The sequence below is a fragment of the Odocoileus virginianus genome, chromosome 6 (genome assembly GCF_023699985.2).
Source record: "Odocoileus virginianus isolate 20LAN1187 ecotype Illinois chromosome 6, Ovbor_1.2, whole genome shotgun sequence".
In the NCBI taxonomy this organism is placed as follows: Eukaryota; Metazoa; Chordata; class Mammalia; order Artiodactyla; family Cervidae; genus Odocoileus; species Odocoileus virginianus.
This window is the reverse complement of record NC_069679.1, coordinates 63272661-63286854: the sequence shown is the minus strand read 5'-3', so window position 1 is coordinate 63286854 and position 14194 is coordinate 63272661.

Sequence of the window (14194 nt, the reverse complement as noted above, 5' to 3'; positions counted from 1 at the left end):
AGGCCTTACAAATAGCTATGAAAAGAAGAGAAGCCAAAAGCAAAGGAGAAAAGGAAAGATATATCCATTTGAATGCAGAGTTCCAAAGAATAGCAAGAAGAGATAAGAAAGCCTTCCTCAGTGATCAGTGCAAAGAAATAGAGGAAAACAACAGACTGGGAAAGACTAGAGATCTCTTCAAGAAAATCAGAGATACCAAGGGAACATTTCATGCAAAGATGGGCTCAATAAAGGACAGAAATGGTATGGACCTAACAGAAGCAGGAGATATTAAGAAGAGGTGGCAAGAATATACAGAAGAACTGTACAAAAAGATCTTCACGACCCAGATAATCATAAAGGTGTGATCACTCACACTAACCTAGAGCTGGACATCCTGGAATGTGAAGTCAGGTGGGCCTTAGGAAGCATCACTGTGAACAAAGCTAGTGGAGGTGATGGAATTCCAGTTGAGCTATTTCAAATCCTAAAAGATGATGCTGTGAAAGTGCTGCACTCAATATGCCAGCAAATTTGGAAAACAGCAGTGGCCACAGGACTGGAAAAGGTCAGTTTTCATTCCAGTCCCAAAGAAAGGCAATGTCAAAGAATGCTCAAACTACCACACAATTGCACTCATCGCACACGCTAGTAAAGTAATGCTCAAAATTCTCCAAGTCAGGCTTTAGCAGTCCGTGAACCGTGAACTTCCAGATGTTCAAGCTGGTTTTAGAAAAGGCAGAGGAACCAGAGATCAAATTGCCAACATCCACTGGGTCATCAAAAAAGCAAGAGAGTTCCAGAAAAACATCTATATCTGCTTTCTTGACTATGCCAAAGCCTTTGACTGTGTGGATCACAATAAACTGGAAAATTCTGAAAGAGATGGGAATACCAGACCACCTGACCTGCCCTCTGAGAAATCTGTATGCAGGTCAAAAGCAGCAGTAAAATTGGTCATGGAACAACAAACTAGTTCCAAATCGGGAAAGGAATATGTCAAGGCTGTATATTGTCACTCTGCTTGTTTAACTCACATGCAGAGTACATCATGAGAAACGCTGGAGTGGATGAAGCCAAGCTGGAATCGAGATTGTTGGGAGAAATATCAATAACCTCAGGTATGCAGATGACACCACTCTAATGGCAGAAAGTGAAAAGGAACTAAAGAGCCTCTTGATGAAGGTGAAAGAGGAGAGTGAAAAAGCTGGCTTAAAACTCAACACTTAAAATACTAAGATCATGGCATCCAGTCCTATTTCTTCATGGCAAATAAATAAGGAAACAGTGGAAACAGTGACAGACTTTATATTTTGGGCTTCAAAATCACTGCAGGTGGTGACTGCAGCCATGAAATTAAAAGACACTTGCTCCTTGGAAGAAAAGACAGAATATTAAAAACCAGAGACATTACTTTACCAAAGGTCCATCTAGTCAAAGCTATGGTTTTTCCAGTAGTCATGTATGAATATGAGAGTTGGACTATAAAGAAAGCTTAGCGCAGAAGAATTGATGCTTTTGAACTGTGGTGTTGGAGAAGACTCTTGAGAGTCTCTTGGACTGCAAGGAAATCAAGCCAGTCAATCCTAAAGGAAATTAGTCCTGAATACTCTTTGGAAGGACTGATGCTTAAGCTGAAACTCCAATAATTTGGCCACCTGTTGTAAAGAACTGGCTCACTGGAAAAGACCCTGATGCTGGGAAAAATTGAAGGCAGGAGGAGAAGGGGACAACAGAGGATGTGATGATTGGATGGCATCACTGACTCGATGGACATGAGTTTGAGCAAGCTCTGGGAGGTGGTGATGGATAGGGAAGCCTGGCATGCTCCAGTCCATGGGATCGCAAAGAGTCAGACATGACTGAGCAACTGAACTGAACTGAATAGCCCCACTGGAGGGTTTGAGAACTAATCATAGACACATGAAAAACTATGCAAATAAAAGAGGTGGGGGGTGATTTGTAATTCTCAGGGGTGGGGGGGATTGTATGAGAAAAGAAACAGAATTATAGTATACTGCTTGACCCAGTGGTGAATAATATTTATGTAGTCATCATGGAAGCACAATGTTGATTTAATCAAAAGTTGTAAAACTATGTTAACAGCAGGGAAGGGAAGTGGAAGGGGTGTACAAATGCTTAGTTTCCTTTTCCATAGTAAAATGTTGGCATTCTTTCTATGGATAAATCAAGAAAATAGCAAGATAAGCGTATTATCAATATTTAGAAGTATGTAAGTAAATCATCTGCCAAAACAGTTAAAAGTTGAAAGTGATCCCCTCTAGAGAAGAAAGGCAGAAGAGAAAGGAAAGGAGATTTCTGTTTTTATTGTTCTTTGATATTTGTTATATGTGGGCTTCCCTGATAGCTCAGTTGGTAAAGAAGCCACCTGCAATGCGGGAGACTGGGTTCGATCCCTGGTTTGGGAAGATCCCTGGAGAAGGGAAAGGCTGCCCACTCCAGTATTCTGGCCTGGAGAATTCCATGAACTGTGTAGTCCATGGGGTAGCAAAGAGTTGGACACGACTGAGCAACTTTCACTTATACCTTGTTGTAGAATATCAGGATAGTTTTGGCTGCAAATAACAGCTCAATTCAAATTAACCAAACGAGGACCATGTTACCTGGCATAAGTTCAGAAGTAAAGCATTGCCAGGGCTGATAGCAAGAATGCAAATTCTTTCCATTTTTCTTCTCTACTGGTTTTCATCTTGTCAGGTTCAAGTTCACAAGATGACTACAATCAGCCAATGAGCACAGCTATACTCAACAATGTTTAGTGGGAGAGCAGCTGCTTCTTTGCTTGTGATACTTTTTAATAATGTTTACAAACATTTACTGAGAAGCCTTGTAGGAAGTGTCATTGGCTGAAATTTCATTGTGTGCCCAAGCCAAAAATAGTCACTAGCAAGAGGAATGCAATCACCACCAACTGGCCCAGTTGTGATTCACTGCCTGTGGGGTTGAAGATAGCACATGCCCCTTGGAAGCACATGAGTTCAGAGAAGGGTATGAAAAAGTAGGTTGGGCTTGATGAATAAGTTGTTCTTCGACAAGAAGACTACTTCAATTCTGTGTATGTGTTATTTCAAAACAATTTTCATTTTATCACTGAGTCAATATTTGTGAGGGAAGAATTAACTTGCACGGTTTAATCAACATGCATTAAATGCAAATTATTACATCTTTATTGGACTATTGTTTAGAGGAGAGGTAGACATTAAAAAATTAAAAGGAAAACTACTACATATAAAATAGACAGTGTCCAACTATATAGCACAGGGAAATATATTCAGTACTTTCTAATAAACCATAATGGAAAAGAATGTGAAAAACAATATATGTAAAACTCAGTCATTTTGCAGTACACAATAGACTGACAAAACACTGTAAATCAACTATGTGTGTGTGCTTGCTACGTAGCTTCAGTTGTGTCCGACTCTTTCCGACCCTGTGAACGGTAGCCTTCCAGGTTTCTCTGTACATGGGATTCTCCAGGCAAGAGTGCTGAAGTGGGTTGCCATGCCCTCCTTCGGGGATCTTCTCGACCCACCAGATCGAGCCCTCATCCCTTATGTCTCCTGTGTTGGTAAGTGGGTTCTTTACCACTAGCACCACTTGGGAAGCCCATAATACATAAATGAAATAAAATTTAAAAGATAAACTGAAAAATATGTCAGATGATTTTTGTGGTCTTTTTGGCAAAGTTTACAATACTGATTGCTTCTGAAGTTGGTAATATTATTTGAATTAACTTATTCAGTTACTGACTCATTAGTAAATACATCTCTCAGATCCACAAACTAACTCTCAGTTATCTAGCTTTGAGATTACTCATGCTATATTTCTTCTGCACTTTAGTGCTGCCTGGGTTTTGTGCTTTTCACTACCCATTACCTTTTTGATCATGTGACATGTCAGAATTAAAATCATATAAATTTGCAGCCTCATCACCTTTCATTCCTCCCACTTTTACACTTGTGCATCAGCCAAAAGAAACTACTTGAAATCCCTGAATGCACCATGAAAATAATGTAACCACACTTTGCATCAGTTTTATTATATGAAAAATGAAGATCAGTTCAGTTCAGTCGCTTAGTCATGTCTGACTCTTTGCAACCCCATGAACCGCAGCAAGCCAGGCCTCCCTGTCCATCACCAACTCCTGGAGATCACCCAAGTCTATGTCCATTGAGTCAGTGATGCCATCCAACCATCTCATCCTCTGTCGTCCCCTTCTCCTCCTGCCCTCAATCTTTCCCAGCATCAGGGTCTTTTCCAATGAGTCAACTCTTCGTATCAGGTGGCCAAAGTATTGGAGTTTCAGCTTCAACATCAGTCCTTCCAATGAACACCCAGGACTGATCTCCTTTAGGATGGACTGGTTGGATCTCCTTGCAATCCAACGGACTCACAAGAGTCTTTTCCAACACCACAGTTCAAAAGCATCAATTCTTCGGTGCTCAGCTTTCTTTATAGTCCAACACTCACATCCATACATGACCACTGGAAAAACCATAGCCTTGACTAGATGGACCTTTGTTGACAAAGTAATGTCTCTGCTTTTTAATATGCTGTCTAGGTTGGTCATAACTTTCCTTCCAATGTGATAAAAACTTAATTGTCTCCCGTTATCTATTCTTCCTTTCCATAGTATGGAACCCCCACATTTAGGATGGGGATGTAATGTCCAGAATAAAGATTGTATTTTCCAGAGTATTCCTTAACTGTTTGTGGTTATAAGATTTCGTTGAGGGACTTCCCTGGTGGTTCAGTGGCTAAAACTGCACTCCCGATACAGGGGGCCCACATTCAATCCCTTGTCAGTGCACTAGATCCCACACATCACAACTAAGAGTTTGCATGCTACAACAAAGATCAAAGATCCCATGAGCCTCAGGTAAGACCCAATGCAGCCAAATAAATAAGAAATAAAAATAAATATTAAAGAAAAAAAAGACTAGTTTGGGTTGGGAGTTCCCTGGTGGGCTGGTGGTTAAGATTCCAGGCTTTCACTATTGTGGTCCAGGTTCAATCCCTGGGGAGGGAACTGAGATTCCATAAGCCGTGTGTGGCATGGCCAAAAAAAAAGACTAAATTGGGTTAATGAAACATATGTAGAACTTCCATAAAATGACAGTTGAGTTCCTTTGCTCCCTTCTGCCATCTGGAATGTGGATGTGATGGCTGGAGCTCTAGTCAACATCTTGGACCCGGAGGATGAAGGCCTAGGGTAGTTGGCTAAAAGAAACCTGGGACTCTGAGGTTTTGTGGAGAAAGGACCTATTAAACTATCATTTAAGCCACTGTTATTTTAGGTCTCTGTTATAAGCAATGGAACTTGATAATGTTGTATCAACTCTAAGATTGTTCAAAACATTACATGAACTGACATGTCAAAGCTTTTAGAGCAGTGTCTGAGAATAGAGTGAGTGCAAAGTAATATTTATAATATTTTAGACTGCAGGGAGATCAAACCAGTCAATCTTAAAGGAAATCAACCCTGAATATTCACTGGAAGGACTGATACTGAAGCTGAAGCTCCAATACTTTGGCCACCAGATGTGAAGAGCTGACTCACTGGAAAACACCCTGATGCTGGGAAAGATTGAGGGCAAGAGAAGTGGGCAACAGAGGATGAGATGATTAGATAGCATCACCAACTCAATGGACATGAATCTGAGCAAACTCCCAGAAATAGTGGAGGACAGAGGAGCTTGGCATGCTGCAGTCCATGGGATCACAAAGAGTCTGATGCGACTGAGTGACTGAACAAGAATAAAACTATTTCCATGATTTGGTAAGGTTCTTCTGTCTGCCTGGGGGTTTATTTGGCAAATTTGTATTTGTTCTTAAGCCCCAGATCAATCATTTCTCCTTCTGAAACTTTTTCTGATCTCCACCTGGGGAGGTAATCATTCCTTTGCTTTGTACCAGTTCTTAATCTTTTTTTTCTCAATCTTGTGTATACTTTTATAGCAGCTTGACATTTCAGTTTACAAATTTATCTCCCTACTAAATCACTTTTTCTCATTCAAAACAAAACAAAAACAATTGGAATCCTCTCTCAATAAACATAAAAATCTCATGGCTCATGTAGATTCCAATACTGCCCATAAACCTATTACTGCCCCTAAAGCTTTCCTGGTGGCTCAGACCATAAAGGATCTGCCTGCAATTCAGCAGACCTGGGTTTGATCCCTGAGTTGGGAAGATCCCTTGGAGAAGGAAATGGCTACCCACTCCAGTATTCTTGCCTGGAAAATTTCATGGACAGAGGAGCATGGCAGGCCCCAGGGCATGGGGTCACAAAGAGTAGGTAGGACACGACTGAGAGACTTTCAATTGCACTTTCAAATCTATTACAGTATTACTATTCTAATCCTGCAACCCCATCCCCACTCCCCACCACTGCTGCCTAAAGACCCTGATGCACCACTTAGAGGAGACGTATCCCTCCTCCCCTCTCCTGGCTGACTCAGCTGATGAGTTAGGATGAATGCCTATTGAACTGGACACTGTAGCAGTTGATACTGGAGGAAGAGATTTGGTCTTATCCTTGTAGGGCTTGCACTGTGCTAGACAAGACAGGGTCTCTAATAAAAATAATACAATGTACAGAGTGAACAAGTAGGCGGGATGGGAGTGTGATTCATTCTGTTCTCAGGCACAGGTTAAGAAAAGATGATGCCTGGACTGTGTTTGGAAAGAAAAATAGTTTACCGGATAGACTGGAGAACGGGGAGAAAAGAGCAAGGAAGATAAACTGGGCAGAAGGAACAACATGTGCACAGGCGCAGAAGCATAAAATTCATGGTTAATTTTAGTCATGAGCATTGGACTCAGGTCTTTCTGAGACTCTGTGCAAACACATTCACAAAATGTTTCGAGGGGTGAGCTACCTCTGCAGATGGTTCATCACATCTCTTCTGTCTTGATTTTTCACTGCTTTAGTCTGAGAGCTGTGTTTCCCTGAGCCTCTTTTCTGGACTCAATAACACTATATAATAGCTGAAATTGTTAATTTCTTTTCTGGAGAAATATTCCTTGGTGCCAGTTCAGGGCCTCACTGTTGATTCATCCTGCAACTGTGCGTATTCAGAAGCCCTTCCTTCTAAGGCTCATGCTCTTCTCTGACATTCAGAACATTTGCAAGATTACTTCGTAGAAACTTACTGGTTAGTGCTTAGCTTTCCTTTTCTAGTTAACAGCAGGTTGGTTAGTTTTCTACCCTCTGTCTTTAGACCCTAGCCTAGGGACAATACTGTGCTCATTTAGCCTTAGTCTTTCTGTGTTTTTTTTTTTTTAATTCCAGTAGCCTCCTCGTTTATTAAATTAGACTGTATTTATAAAATTGCTCTCTGTGCCTTGATTTCTTTTCTCTTGGAAGGAACAAAGGCTACATATTTCCTTAAGGGATTTACAAATAAGGTAGCTTGGTTCAGGTGTTGAATGAGCTCCTAAAAGGAGGTTTAACCCAGGACTTTTTCCTTGGAGACCTTCAGTGGCTGTGAGTCTCACAGTGCACTGGACCTGGCATGATTTTACTGTCACCTGGCTGGATAGAGCTGCCACACTCCACCTGGCAACTCCTTTTAAATTTGGATTGAGTTTTGTGAGCCCTGAAGGCTGTTTTGAATCCAGGCACCAACTGTAAGCACCCGCCAGTACGGGGTTCTCTCTGCTTCCTTTGTGGTTTGCTCACAACCTCAGCTGTTACATATAAATAATAGTTTACATTTCTAACTGTACTATTAACTGCTGCTAACATTTGTATTGGTCAAAGCCAAAGAACTGAATTATTAAGAAGTGAGTCTTGGGATTTCCCTGGCAGTCTGGTGGTTAAGCCTCTGAGCTTCCACTGCAGGGGGCTCGGATTCGATCCCTGATTGGCGAACTAAGATCCCACCTGCTGGGCAGAGTGGCCAAATAAAAGAAAAAGAAAAAAAGAGGTGAGTTTTGTGAATGCTCTCTTCCCTTCACCAAGCCTGGTCACTTGGCATGGAGTCATTGATAGGCCCAACTTTGAGTACTGTGTTCTCGGCATCATCAGGACCACACAAATGTACCCATCAATAGATTTTTAGCTCTTCCTAGATTCAGAGTACTTATTCCCTGCAGCAGTGTGGTCCTTTTGCTTCTCTTTCCTGACAGATCTGTTTTGATGCAGTCAACCACTTGCTCTAGGCTCTAGGTCTGATCCCCAACCTGACTTTGCTTTCTGAAGCAGTTTTAGAGAGAGTCCTTCAGGCAACTTTGTGCAATAGCAACCACTAATCCCAAGAGGAAACACAGGACACAGGAGAAAACAGAGATTTGCAGAGGTAAAGTTAGTTATGGTTCCAAGATAAGAATAGGAAGTAGCTGGCTTATGTTCTGACCTGGTGACATTCTCAGGATTGTAGGTAGGAGGCTGTAATGTGATCTATGTGGTTAACAGTGTGGACTCAGATGTCAGATTGCCTGGGTTTAAGTCCTGGCTGTATTAATTGTTGCTTCTGTGGTTTGAGGGGCAAGTTAAATAATCTCTCTGTGCCTTGGCTTCCTCATCTGAAAAAAAAAAATGGAGCAATTAATAGCCTTTACCTTTTCAGTTGTTCTAAAATTTTAATGAGTTGATACAATTGAAGCATGTAGCAGAGTGCTTGGGACCTGAAAAGTCCTTGATAAATGTTATCATCATCATCATTGTCATCAGTGGAACTGAGTTTGTCAGGTAGTAGAAGTCAGATAAAATGAGGCCCATGGCTGTTTGTCACTGATCACACAAACTTGTTGCTTCCACAATGTTTTTCAGTGTTCAGAGAAGTTTCACATTTATTATCTTGTGTGATTCCATCACTATTGACTGGTGTAGTCAGTTATGCCATCTTCATTTTATGGAGATATTCCCAGGCATTTATATGCCAGGCACTGTTATGTTCTAAACTCAAAGATAGAAAGATAGCATGGTTCCTGCTCTAGGTCAGTAAGAGTTATCTTTGGGAGTGGGTTTTGAGAGGCCTTTTCTTTTTCTACACTTAATTTGAATTTATATGATAAAAATATATTAATTTTATGTTCAAAAAAGTAAAAGCTGTGGCATAGAGGGTGTGTCTAATGGGGATACAGGGGTGCAAATTACTAATTATAATACAATTGTCACAGTGGAGGTGCAGATAAGGGTCAATGGACATGTAGGAGTTTCAGGAGGAAAGTCAGAGGAGTGGCGTTTAACCAGGGACAGGCACTGTAGGAAGTTTGCAAGTAAATGAAGAGAGGAAGGTATTCAAGCAGAGGAAGCATGAATGACTGTGCTATAGCTTGAGGAAATTATGAACCATTCAGTGTTGCTTGACGTGAAGTGAGCAGCAAATGATATAAATTGGTGCGAGCTACACAAGCAGGAGGAGTCAGATAATGAAGGAATGTACTAGGACAGAAGTGTTCAGAATTTGCCCTGTAGGTGATGGATTTTGTGTTGAATTTTGTGTTGGAGAGTAGCAGGATGAGAATTGCTGGCAGTGTGGGGCTTCCCGGGTTGCTCAGTGGTAAAGAATCTGCCTGCCAATCAGGAGACACAGGTTAGATCCCTGTGTTGGGAAGGTCCCTTGAAGGAAATGGCAACTCACTCTAGTATTCTTGCCTAGGAAATCCCATGGACAGAGAAGCCTGGTGGGCTACAGTCCATGGGGTCACGAAGAGCCAGACATGCCTTAGTGACTAAATAGCAGCAGTGGCAACAGTTGGCAGTGTAGACAAGGTGGCTGATTATATTCTAAAAGGTTAAAACTGTCGGATCAATACCAATATCAGAACTCAAGTCTTTTTGACCCAAATTTAGCATATTTTCCATTAAACTATGCTGACCCATCTAAAGAGCAGTTTATCAAAGTTCTCACTCTTTATTGATTTGCTAGTGTGAATTTAAATTCTGAACTAAGAGAATGGGAAAAGATTTCATATAATCAGTAAACAATTTAACCCCATCTTTCCTCTCTTTGGGGAGACGTGCCTATTAGAAGATAATTTTCTCTTGAATTCCATCTGTTCATCTGACAGGAAGAGAGCTACAATTCATTCATTCTTCAGATATACACAGAGCATAGATTCTACCAAGCAATTTGTTCTAGTGCACATGTCCTTTAAAGTGTAAATTTAATTTTCTTTGATACATCGTAATCCCACTTATCCTTTCATAAGATATATAAAGTCCAAAGATGTATGGACAGCAGCCTTTCACAGGAAAAGCTTGCTTTCTCCATGTCACAATAACTATCCTCACTATGTTTAACACTCTTTGCTTCTACACCCCTGTCCCCAACAGAGGGCATCAGTCAGCCTAATGCACAGCAAACTGGTCATCATGAATTCTTCCATTTGGGGTGACGATGCTTTTGCTTCTGATGCTCTCTACCCAGGGATCCTGCTATCTGGCAGGAGAAGGGAAAATACAGTCCTACACTATTAGCACCCTCTCTTCGCTTTTCCTACCTAAAGCACTATCCTGTCAATTTGGCAGGACTTTGTTAGTATTCCAAGGGCTTCCCTGTTGGCTCAGATGGTAAAGAATCTCCCTACAATGTAGGAGATTTGAGTTTGATCCCTGGGTTGGAAATATCTCCTGGAGAAGGGAATGGTATTCTTGCCTGGAGAATTCCATGGACAGAGGAGCCTGATGGGCTATAGTCCATGGGGTCACAAAGAGTAGGACATGACTTAGCAACTAACACTTTCACTAGTTTTATCAGAATACCAAGGGTTATCTGAGCTCCCCAAATCCTCGTGGTTAGTATGATCCTATGTTATCAGCAGAGATTTAGTCTGAATTCATCCTAAGGGTGGTATCATCGTCTGGCAAAATTCATTGAGTGTTTCTTTGCCATCTGTGTTCTACTTCCTGCTTGTTGGAACAAGAAGTGCTAAACTATTCTCTCTCATCAGTGACAACACCCACTTCTGGGGTTAAGTTCAATCTTTTAAACTATACCCAGAAGCAAGGTCTTTTACTCATATACTCGCTCATTCATTTATCCATTTTTTAACTGCTTATTCAAAGCCAGCCACTGGCAGCCTTAAGTAACTACTTGAGGCGCAGTGCTGGACAAAACAGAAAGATCCTTCCATCATGAATCTTCTGACCTAGTGACCCTGATGTGGGTGGGGAGGGTATTAAAAGTGAGGAACACTGGGAAGACCCAGAGGGAACGGGTGGAGAGGGAGGTGGGAGGGGGGACCGGGATGGGGAATACACGTAAATCCATGGCTAATTCATTTCAGTGTATGACAAAAACCACTGCAATGATATAAAGTAATTAGCCTCCAACTAATAAAAATAAATGGAAAAAAAGGAAAAAAAAAAATACCAATATCCAAAAAAAAATAAATAAATAAAAAATAAAAAATAAAAGTGAGGAACAGATTATTAATTGAGAATGGGAGGAAATGGAAGCATTTACATTTACCATCATTGTAATTGGTGCATTTTAAGTAAAAAGTTTAAACAAATTTTAATTGTTATAGATGAGCATGGATTGCTATTTTCAATTTAATTAAAGGGAAGGCAATATACTGCCTCTTAACATATTGCAGGAGAGTTCATGAGAATGGGGCTATTTGTTTAAAAGGTAACTGCTTCCTTAAAAAACTAAATATGGTCCATAAGATCCAGCAATTCCACTTCTGGGTATATGCTGTTGTTCAGTTGCCCAGCTGTGTCTGACTCTTTGCGACCCCATGGACTGTAGCACTCCAGGCCTCCTGTCCCTCACCATCTCCCAAAGTTTGCCCAAGTTCATGTCCATTGCATTCGAGATGCCATCCAGCCATCTCATGCTCTGATGCCCTCTTTTCCTGCTGCCTTCAATCTTTCCCAGAATCAGAGACTTTTTCAATGAGTTACCTGTTCACATAAAGATGACCAAAATACTGAAGTTTCAGCTTCAGTATCAGTCCTTCCAACAAGTATTCGGGGTAGATTTCCCTTAATATTGACTGGTTTGATCTCCTTTCTGTCCAAGAGACTCTCAGGCATCTTCTCCAGCACCACAGTTCAAGGGCATCAATTCTTCGGTGCTCCACCTTCTTTACAGTCTAGCTCTCACAACTGTATACGACCACTGGGAAGACCATAGTCTTGACTATACGGACCTTTGTTGGCAGAGTTATGTCTCTGCTTTTCAACACACTGTCAGGTTTGTTATAGCTTTCCTGCCAAGAGGCAAAATCTTCTGATTTCATGGCTGCAGTCACCATCTACAGTGATTTTAGAGCGTGAGAAGAGGAAATCTGTCACTACTTCCACCTTTCCCCCATCTATTAGCCATGAAGTGATGGGACCAGACGCCATGATCTTGGTTTTCTGAATGTTGAGCTTTTAAGCCAACTTTTTCACTCTCCTCTTTCACTTTCATCAAGAGGGTCTTTAGTTCTTCTTCACTTTCTGCCATAAGGGTGGTGTCATCTGCATATCTGAGATTATTGATATTTTTCCTGGCAATCTTGATTCAGCTTGTGCTTCCTCCAGCCCAGCATTTCTCATGATGTACTCTGCATATAAGTTAAACAAGCAGAGTGACAACATACAGCCTTGATGTACTCCTTTTCCTATTTGGAACCAATCTATTGTTCCATGTCCAGTTCTAACTGTTGCTTCCTGATCTGCATATAGGTTTCTCAAGAGGCAGGTCAGGTGGTCTGGTATTCCCATCTCTTTCAGAATTTTCCACAGTTTATTGTGATCCACACAGTCAAAGGCTTTGGCCTAGTCAATAAAGCAGAAATAGGTGTTTTTCTGTAACTCTCTTGCTATTTCGATGATCCAGCAGATGTTGGCAATTTGATCTCTGGTTCCTCTGCCTTTTCTAAAACCAGCTTGAACACCTGGAAGTTCACAGTTCACGTATTGCTGAAGCCTGGCTTGGAGAATTTTAAGCATCATTTTACTAACTTGTGAGATGAGTGCAATTGTGCGGTAGCTTGAGCATTCTTTAGCATTGCCTTTCTTTGGGATTGGAATGAAAACTGACCTTTTCCAGTCCTGTAGCCACTGCTGAGTTTTCCAAATTTGCTGGCATTAAAGTGGTATCATCCTCATATCTGAGGTTGTTGATATTTCTCTCTCCTTATCTTGATTCCAGGTTGTAATTCATTCAGCCCAGCATTTCTCAGAATGTGCTCAGCATATATATTAAACAAACAGGGTGACAGCAGACAGCCCTGTTGTACTCCTTGCTCAATCTTGAACAAATTAGTTGTTCCATACAGGGTTCTAACTGTTGCTTCTTTACCTGCATACAGGTTTCTCAGGAGACAGGTAAGATGGTCTGGCATTCCCATCTCTTTAAGAATTTTCCAGTTTGTTGTGATCCACACAAAGGCTTTACCGTAATCAATGAAGCAGAGGTAGTTTTTTTTTTTAATTCCCTAGCTTTCTCTTTGATTCAGCGAATGTTGGCATTTTGATCTCTGGTCCCTCTTCCTTTCTAAACCCAGTTTGGACATCTGGAAGTTCTTGGTTTGCATAATGCTGAAGCCTAGCATGCAAGATTTTAAGCATGACCTTAGTTAGCATGGGCGATGAGTGCAATTGTCTGATGGTTCCCACATTCTTTAGCACTACCCTTCTTGGGAATTGGTAGTACTAAATTCCCAAGTCCTGTGGCCACTGCTGGATCTTCCAGATTTGCTGACATATTGAATGCAACACCTTGATGGCATCAACCTTTAGGGTTTTGAATAGTTCTACTGGAATTCCATCACATTCACTAGCTTTATTAACAGCAGTGCTTCCTAAGGTCCACTTGACTTTGCTCTCTGGAATGTCTGGCTCTGGGTGGCTGACCACACACCATCATAGTAATCCGGTTCATTAAGATCTTTTTTGTACAGTTCTTTGGTACAGTTCTTCCATGTATTCTTTCCATCTCTTCTTGATCTCTTCAGCATCTACTAGGTCTCTACCATTTATGTCCTTTATTGTGTGCATCTTTAGGTAAAATGTTCCCTTGATATCTCCAATTTTCCTGAAGAGATCTCTAGTCTTTCCCCTTCTGTTGTTTTCTTCTAGTTTTATACACTGTTCATTGAAGAAGGCCTTCTTGTCTCTCCATGCTGTTCTTTGGAAATCTGCATTTAGTTGGATATACCTTTCCCTTTCTCCCTTGCTTTTGCTTCTCTTCTTTCTTTAGCTATACGTAAGCCCCCTCAGATGGAAGGGCTTCCCTGATAGCTCAGT